Here is a 9,365-nt window from a genome sequence, read left to right on the forward strand (position 1 = left end):
TTTGTTATCTGTCCCTAACATTTGCCACATTGTGAAATCCGAGGTGTTATATAGACCATAATGCTCTACAGCTTGGCTTTTATCTTGTTTTTGGAGGCTTCCGTTAAAAGTCCCAGAACTGCAATACTTTTGTTTTTATTGAGTTTTTAAATGTGATGGAAAAATAGGCGCACAAAGGGTTATTTCCCATGGCTTTTGAGAGTTTTCAATTAATTATTTCTCATTTCTATCCTTCTAATTTGTAGCATAATCCAATCGTGGCTGTAATTTATTTAGTATTCATTCATTCATTCATTCATTCATTCATTCATTCATTCATTCGTGTGGCCACAGCTGTAATTTATTATTTATTTGTTTGTTCATTCATTCAATTTGTGTGGCGGCCCATCTCAACAAGTGACAAGATGTGACACAGGGCTGCCAACAAAATTAAAAAGAAATGAAATAAAAACAAATACAGTAATTATAATACACAACACCTGAGAATATACTAATGATATAACTAAAGAAGACAAGTTTTATATTGTCACCACACAACATGGCGGCTGGGCGGACAATACAAATTGGGGGGAAAAAATCTCACATTCTGAAAATAAGAAATTAATTTCTGGTTTGATCATCTTTAGAAAATTTTGGAGTTTAGGCCTTTTGTGGCGCCCACTTACTGTAGATCCCTGGGCAAAGTCCTGTAAAAATTAGATAAATGTTTTTACTCCGATTATTTTATGCTCCTGGGAAGGAAAAAAAAATTAGTGGGGGAAGGCATACATTAATAAAGGACCCATATCTAGAATTTGGAGAACAGCTGGGATGAATTATAGGTCCATCTTCCACAGATGGACCTATAAAGATACCAGATAAAGATTACTATAGATCAGTGATCTCTAACCTTTTCTGGAGCAAGTGCCCAAAGCGAACCCCCAAAATGCAATGCACATGTGGCCCCATGCATGTGCCCCACCCCCATGCATACATGCATGCCCACATGTGCCCCACCACACGTGCATGCACCCCCACAGGCACCCCCTCACACACCGCCCCCGTGCAAGCACACACAGCCCCTTCACATGCACCCTGTGCATGCGTGTGTGCCCACCATATGTCTCACACCCCGCGCATGTGCAGGAGAGACCCGATGACCAGCTGGCCAGTGGGAGGTGCGCATTCATACACAGTGGAGCTGAACTAGGGTGACCGCTTGCTTGTCCACAGAGAGGGCACTGTGTGCCACCTATGGCATGACTATAGATTATACAGGTTTTATGGATCTACAATTATGTGACAAGTGCATGAAATCAGGAAATCTAGGTTGTCCAAATGAATATAAGGGTTTATTGCAAGCTTAAACTCTCTACAAGAATCTGAACTACTAGCAGTCAAAGCAGATTGGCGGTAGATAAAGAGTCAATGGAATTCAAGGTGGGCGGGCCTTAGCTCTTTGGCGGGCATCGAGACTGAAGATGCATTGGACCCCTCCCTCAGGCCTACCCTGGTCATCTCCTACAGTATGTTCTCACTTCAAGTCTATCCATTGTAAGCTAGTAGAGCATAAAATTCCGGGTGTTGGGTTGACTTCAAGTCTTTCAGATATGGAAGTTCTGTATATGGGTCTGAGCCAATTACTCCCCGCCCAGCCTTACGGGGAGAAAATAATGCAAAAGGCATGCAATGTATACGTTCTGTCTTGAGCTCCTGAAGAAAGGGTGCTCAAAGAAAGAATAAGGAATAAACGAGGGCTTGTTTAACTGTGGATTACTGAATTAAATGCTGTTGGCTTTGCTTTAAATGAAACTAGACAGAACAGGTAGAAACTGTTGCTACCTAATGTTGGTTTTCCTTTTATAGTCTACAACAGGGGTATCAAGCTCGATTTCATTGAGGGCCGCCTCAGGGTTGTATTTGATCTTGGGAGTGGGGGAGGGGGGTAGCCAAGGTGGACGTGGCCACCTCAGCATCACTCATGTCAGGGGCACCTGTGGGGGCCCGAGGGTTCTGGCAGGAAAAAGAGGCTCCCAAGCTCTGTTTCGGCTGCGACAGCCTCCTGCAACCCTCTGCCAGTGAAAACTGACTCAGGAGGGCTGCCCACAGGCTTCCCAAGCTCCATTTTCATTGGCAGAGGCACTGTGGGGCATTTTTTTTTGTTTCCAAAGCGGTCCAGTGGGCCAGTTCGAAGGGCCCCATGGGCCATATCCGTCCCCTCCCCGCCCCCCGGGCCTTGAGTTTGACACCCTAGTCTAGGAATATGATGACTGTCTGGATTTAGTACTCTCTATTCCTTCAGTTTGGCTCCTCTATAAAATTCCACTCTCTCTACTTCTTTCTCTTGTATCATTCAACAGCCTTAAGTCATATTTATTTTTGTATTGTATTGTATTGTATTGTGTTGTGTTGTATTGTATTATTGTATTGTATTGTATTGTATTGTGTTGTGTTGTATTGTATTATTGTATTGTATTGTATTGTATTGTATTGTATTGTAATTGTATTGTATTGTAATGTAATGTTATAATATAATATAATAATATAATATAATATAATATAATTAATATAATATAATATAATTAATATAATATACTATAATATAAAATATAATATAATATAATTAATATAATATAATTAATATAATATAATATAATTAATATAATCCTTTATTATTTTTACAAATATCTCAAGGCACTGAACATATCCAACATACCTTCCAGCTTCTATTTACCTCACAACAACAAAACCTGTGAGATGTGTTGGGTTGAAAGAAAGTGACTGGCCCAAGGTCATTCGGCTGGCTTGCATGACTAAAGTGGGACTAGAACTCACAATCATCTACTTTCAAACCAGGTCTCTTAACCACTAGGCCAATATCTCCCTCCCTCCCCCCCTCTATCTGTCTGTGTGTGTATTAGAAAAAAGGATGAACATTTTCATGACTCAGCTTTTTATAGATCTTTATCAATGTATTAGACTCTTAATTCATTTTATGAAAAGGCTGCTAATTGCTGATTGCCACTGTGAATGTCATAAAATTATGGCACATAATTCTCTGGTGCTTTCCTGCAGTTTCTCTTCTTAGCATAGTCCTTAAATAAATGGACCCACCCAGGAAAAACATGCAGCTATTCATACAGAAATAGTAGGTGCAGTCCTTATCCTGCTCTTTTTAATTTTTTTCCTGCCTCTTTACCAATTCTGGATGGAGTGGGCCAAAGTATTTCTGAAGAAGACAAAAGAAGGATCCCAGCCTTTTCTGTTTCAGCCACTTGAACCCTGCCTCTTTAAGATATTTCTCTTTATTGACATTTCCAGAATCAAGGGTAGAAATGATACAGACCTTGCAAGCTCAGTCATGCTTTAGGTGAAACTAAGGAGATATTTATGTTTCATTTTAGCAACAACCAAAGAGCAGATTGTCAAAACACGAAATCTACCTTGGCCGAATGAAAATGTGTGTTGTACCCAAGGGTTTTCACTGCCATTGCTATGTAACTGGGCTTTTATTTCATAGCTTGAGAGAATTGCAAGGAGTCCTTGTTAGGAGAACACAGTTGGGAACAGCTGTTAGGTCATTAAGCAAAGCAGTCACTCAATGAAACTGCAGCTGTGCTTATGACCTTACTCCAGCTTTTCTTTACAGGCACGCAAAGGTTGTAAAAGTGAGGATTGGTTGTAAAGTTACTTTTTCCTCACCAGGGTAATTGCGAACAGTTGCTAAAAGAGACCATTGATAAATAAGGATTACCGTATTTTCCATAGTATAAGACGTACCTTTTTCCCTCAAAAAAGAGGCTGAAAATCTGGGTGAGTCCTATACACTGAATACAGCATTTTTTGCCTCCTGAAACCTCATCCCATTCACCAAAATGGCTGTGCAGAGCCTTTAGGAGATTTCCAGAGTGCTCCTGGGGGCCGAGAAGGGCAGAAATGAGCGAAAAGCAGGCCAATTTTTGCTCAATTTTGCCCCACCAGCCTCCAGGAGCCCTCTGGAAGCCTCCTAAAGGCTCTGCATGCCCCCACTTTTTTTTTTGACAAAAAACGGGCCCGTTTTTGCAAAAAACAGGCTGTTTTGGGGAGGTCTGCAGAGTGCAAAACCTTTTTTTTTTTGCCTCTTCAAAATCTTGGTGCATCTTATACTCTGAAAAATAAAGTATCTACAGGTAGTCCTCGACTTACAACTTTTTGCTTAGTGACTGTTTGAAGTTACAAGGGCACTTAAAAAAGGGACATGACCATTTTTCACATGGATGATTGTTGCAGCATCCCCATGGTCATGTCATCAAAATTTGGCAACTGACTCACATTTACGACAGTTGCAGTGCCCCAGGGTCATGTGATCACCTTTTGCGACCTTCTGACAAACACAATCAATAGGGAAGCCAGATTCACTTAACAACCATATTACTAAGCAAACAACTGCAGTGATTCAGTTAACAAATGTGGCAAGAAAATCCGTAAAATGGGACAAAACTCACTTAATGAATGTCTCACTTAACAACATCAATTTTGGGCTCCATTGTGGTCGTAGGTTGAGGACTACCTGTATTTAGGTATGCTTGACCATTAGTTCCTGCTCTTGCCCTCTGTAGAAAAATAATGCATTTGGATTTGAACTCAGTCTTGACAAAACAAGAAAAATTAATGTGGAAGAGATTATTTAAAACATGAATTCCAACCCTCCGAGTTGAAGTCCAATTGATTCTTTCTCAGTAGAGAGGCCTTTACTTTTTCTTTGCGAGAAGAGCTTGCCGCAACATCTGTAATTGGTTCTACTATCAAATTATTCTCACGGACATTTCTAATTTTCCTTAATGATTGATGCAAATTCCATCCTGTAATTTAAGCGCCTTATCTTGTCCTATTTTCTGGGGTAAGGGAAGAAGCTTACTCTTCTTTTATGTGACATGTTCTCACATACCTGAAAGTGCTCTCATATCTTCCTTCGATCTTCTCAGGGCTAAACCTGCATAGTTCCCTACATCTTCTCCCCCCCCCCTGCCCCGCCCATGAGAACCTAATTATCTTCTCTGCATCAACTTTCTTCTCTAAAACTATTCCAGACTCCGTCTTCCATGCAGGATCCTTTAAAAAATTTTTTTTTTTATTTGACGTTTTCCAAAAATTAAAATCATGATTACTTTTACAGCTTTCTGTTATCGGTATTTCTTTTTTTTTTTTTTCTGAGTTTGGGTTTTCCATTTTCCATTCTATTATTTTATACGTATTCTTTGTTTCATACTTTCTCATTTTTACAATATATACATTTGTGGGAAGTTATTACCCAGCCCTCTCCCAGAAAAATGAAATATTCTAGGAAATATTGAAAAGGCAGAATATTTCTCTGGATGTGAAAAGAAAGAAACATGTTTTAAAAGATAGAATAGTTGCCGGTAGCTTCCTGCCCATCCCCACTGTTAATGGGCCATTGAGAAGGCCAGGCTAGTCCCTTTTACATAATAAAGACTTCTCCACTGCAGCCCCAGGGGGGATGGAAGTAAAGGCATGATAATATTGGCCCTTTACTCAACTGACCACATGGCATCTGAGAACTCATCCATACCTGGATTCAAAACACATCCTAGAGAGTAGCCCCTGCATGGCCTCATGGGAGTCTGACAACCAATCAGAATACATTTCTTACACAGGAACAGGAAACAGAGAGGTGGGACTGAACAGGTTATAAAAAGGCTAGCAAGCCCCTCCCTCAGCCCTTCTCTTCTTCTCCACCAACATTGAAGCATGTGATCACCTTTTCTGTTCAGGATCTCTGGCCATGTGGTCCTGTCCAACAATAAACCATCTTTCCAAGCAGCCTCCATGTCTCCAGTGTCTTTTTCCCCACTTGGAGTTGAACCCAGAAGGACATTTCTTTCATCACATCTATATACAATATTTCCATCTCTATTAATTTCTAAATATATGCCATCTCTTTTCATTGTGTTTGCTATGTGTTCCTTATGCATTGATTTTACATCTCTTTTCAAGCCAGTTATACCACCTGTTCCATATCTTGTAGTACTCTGCTTCCTCTCTGTCTCTTAGTTCCATTGTTAGTTTGTCCATTTCCGAGCATTCTAACACCTTTTTTATGGTTTCTGCATTTGATGGAATGGTTTTTAGTTTCCAACTTTGGGCATATGAAATTCTGGCAGCAGTTTATTATATGAAGCATTAAATATTGGATATCCTTACTAATATTTTTTTTTAATTATTCCTAGAAGAAACAGCTCAGGGTTCATGTCAATTTTTTGTTCTATTATTTCTTCTAACCATTTTTGAATTTGGGGCCAGAATTCTTTGGCTTTCGGACACGTCCACCACATATGGTAGAAGGTCCCCTGTTGCTGGTTACATTTCCAACAGTTTGGAGATCTATTTGGGGTTCCACCACAAAACCGCGGTAGACAAAAGCGCGGTTGACGAAAGCACGTATGTGACGTCATCATAGCGCGACGAAAAAGATCGAAAAATGTAAAAATAAAGCGAAAACATTACCCTAAGCCCCCCAAACCTAACCCTAACCCTAACCCTAAACCTAACCCTTAACCTAACCCTAAACCCAACCCTTAACCTAACGAAAAACCTAATGCTAACCCTTAACCTAACGCTAAACGTAACGCTAACGCTCTAAACCTAACCCTAACCCTTAACCTAACCCTAACCCTAACCCTAAACCTAACCCTTACCTTTATGTGAATCGGCTTGCTGTAATTTAATTTTTATTTCAATTTTTCGATCTTTTTCGTCGCGCTGTGATGACGTCACATACGCGCTTTCGTCGACCCCGCTTTTGTGGAACGCGGTTTTGACGGGTCACGCTATTTGGGAACATTTTGACCAATCTCGCCAGGGGTAAATGCCACCTATAAAACATTTTGTAGATGTTTTCCTTATAGGATGGCCGACATTGTCAATTTATAATTCCCCCCCCCATACTTTTTCCCAGTGTTCCAATTCAATAATATACCCGAAGTTTTTAGCCCAAATCATTGTCTCCTTCATGGTTTCCTCTATTTTGAATTTTAAGAGACAATTGTATATTTTTGCAATCATTTTTTCTTTTGTTCCTGTTACTATTTTGTCCAATTCGTGTTGTTTGTTTTGAAATCCGTACTGTTCTAAGTCCTTTTTGTATCTTGTTTAAATTTGTAGGTACGGCCACCAGCCTAATTCAATTCCCTGTAATTTTAACTCCTGATTTGTTTTAAGTTTTCCTTGCCCATCTAATAACTCCTTATGTCTCAATACCCTGTTCAAATCTATTACATTGGGGTAGATAATTGCTTCCATGGTTGATATCCATCTGGGAATTTTTGTGTAGAGGTTTCTTTTGATTTTCATCCATATTTCTAGTAAGGCTCCTCTTACCTGATGTCTCTGGAAATATTTATGGTCTTTACTCTTTCCCTCCCAGATAAAAGCATGCCAGCCCAGCTGTAAATCATGACCCTTTATCGTCATTATCCTTTTATTTTGAAGTACTATTCATTCTTTGAGCCATGTTACTGCTGGATCCTTGAACAACCCTTTAAAAAAACTCCTGCAGGTTTTATTAGCTTGATCTTGGACACATTTCTAGGACCTTTTAATAGATTTAGATTTAGATTGTTTATTTGTATGCCGCCCTTTTCCCTGGGGGGACTCAGGGCGGCTCACAATCCAAGCGGGGGAAAAGACAAACTTTTACATATAAGACAATACATGATTAAAACGCAACATTCATACCATTCGGGCGGGTTACAATCTTTAGCCCCAGGCCTGACGGGATAGCCAGATTCTAAGGGCTGTGCGGAAGGTCTGGAGGGTGGTGAGGGTACGAATCTCCACGGGGAGATCGTTCCATTGGGTCGGGGCTACCACCGAGAAGGCTCTCCTCCGCATGGTGGCCAGTCGGCATTGGCCAGCGGATGGAACTCGGAGGAGGCCTAAACGATGTTCTTGACTTATTGTCTGTCCATGATGTTTTCTATCACATCAGGTGCATGACTGGCCAAAAAGGTGAAGGGCACTGTTCTGGAGAGCCCATTGCTTTTTTCTTGAAACAAAATAATAACTTTTTCTCTGCAGAATAACAAAACCAGCCCAAAAAAACCCTATGATCAATGTTCTGACCCTCCCTCCATACGCTGAGGCACTTCGACACAAAGATTACTACTAGACAATTTAACACACTGACAAGACTTTGGCAGCAATCGAGACTTCCAAGATAAGAAATACCCACGAGAGCTTCTCCAGCATTGGTATATAAGTTGAATCCTGCAAACAGCCTCCTCCCAAAGTCTCTCCTTATATACTCTCTTGGGAGGAGCCTAATTACAACCACCTTGGTCCAATTATCTTCTCTATCTGCATAGTTGCTCTCTGCGTTTATCTGCCCACCCTTGCCTGGCATCCAGGAGCAACTCCCTTTGGCTTTCACCGCTGCTCCACATCTCAGGCACCTCCTGGTGGCCAACCAGCCTCTCTGGTCCCTGCTCGGAGTCTGAACCCTGTCCAGGGTCCTCCACATCTTCCAGAGCCAACTCATAGGGTCCCTCACTGTCGGAGTCTGTTTGCAGCTCCAACGGCTCCTGCTGAGCCACAACAGATCAATATTGGCATAGCAGTCTTTAAAAAAAACCATAGAAACATTATGTGAAATATGCTTCATGTTTCGCTTCTTTTTCCAATAACTCCGTGATGGGGAACCTATGGCATGCGTGTCAGAAGTGGCATGCAGAGCCATCTCTCTGGGGATGCGGAGCCATCATCTGTTGCTCTTCCGGGTTCCGTTGTGCGCATGCGCACTGGCCAGTTGGTCTTTGCCCATGTGCATGATGGAACTCGGAAGTGCAGCTAGTGATGGCGCACGTGTACAAGCGGCCAGCCGCTCTATTCCAGGTTCCGTTGACACATGGGTGAAGATCAGCTGGCCGGCACGCATGCATGCGATGGACCCCGGAAGTACACATGCTGCTCTCTTCTGGGTTTCAATGCTCCAGCACACGCGCACGCCTGTTTCAGCACTCTGTGCCAAAATGGTTAGCCACCACTGCTATAACTTGTTCCTGTAACAATGGCACTGTGGTTAGAATGCAGTACTGCAGACAAACTCTGCCCACTGCAAGGAGTTCGATCCTGACCGGCTCAAGGTTGACTCAGTCTTCCATCCTTCCGAGGGAGGACTCCGATTGTTGGGTGCAATACGCTGACTCTGTAAACCACTTAGAGAGGGCTGTAAAGTATTATGAAGTGGCATATCAATCTAAGTGCCATTTCTGTTGTTATATTACCAGACAATGAGGTCTTGTTATCTGATTCTATAGCAATAATGATATAGAAACCAAAGTCAACATTTTGTCTGCTTGTTTTGAATCGTTTGGTGAAGTGTAGACTTC

The sequence above is a fragment of the Thamnophis elegans genome, chromosome 6, assembly GCF_009769535.1.
Source record: "Thamnophis elegans isolate rThaEle1 chromosome 6, rThaEle1.pri, whole genome shotgun sequence".
Classification (NCBI taxonomy): Eukaryota; Metazoa; Chordata; class Lepidosauria; order Squamata; family Colubridae; genus Thamnophis; species Thamnophis elegans.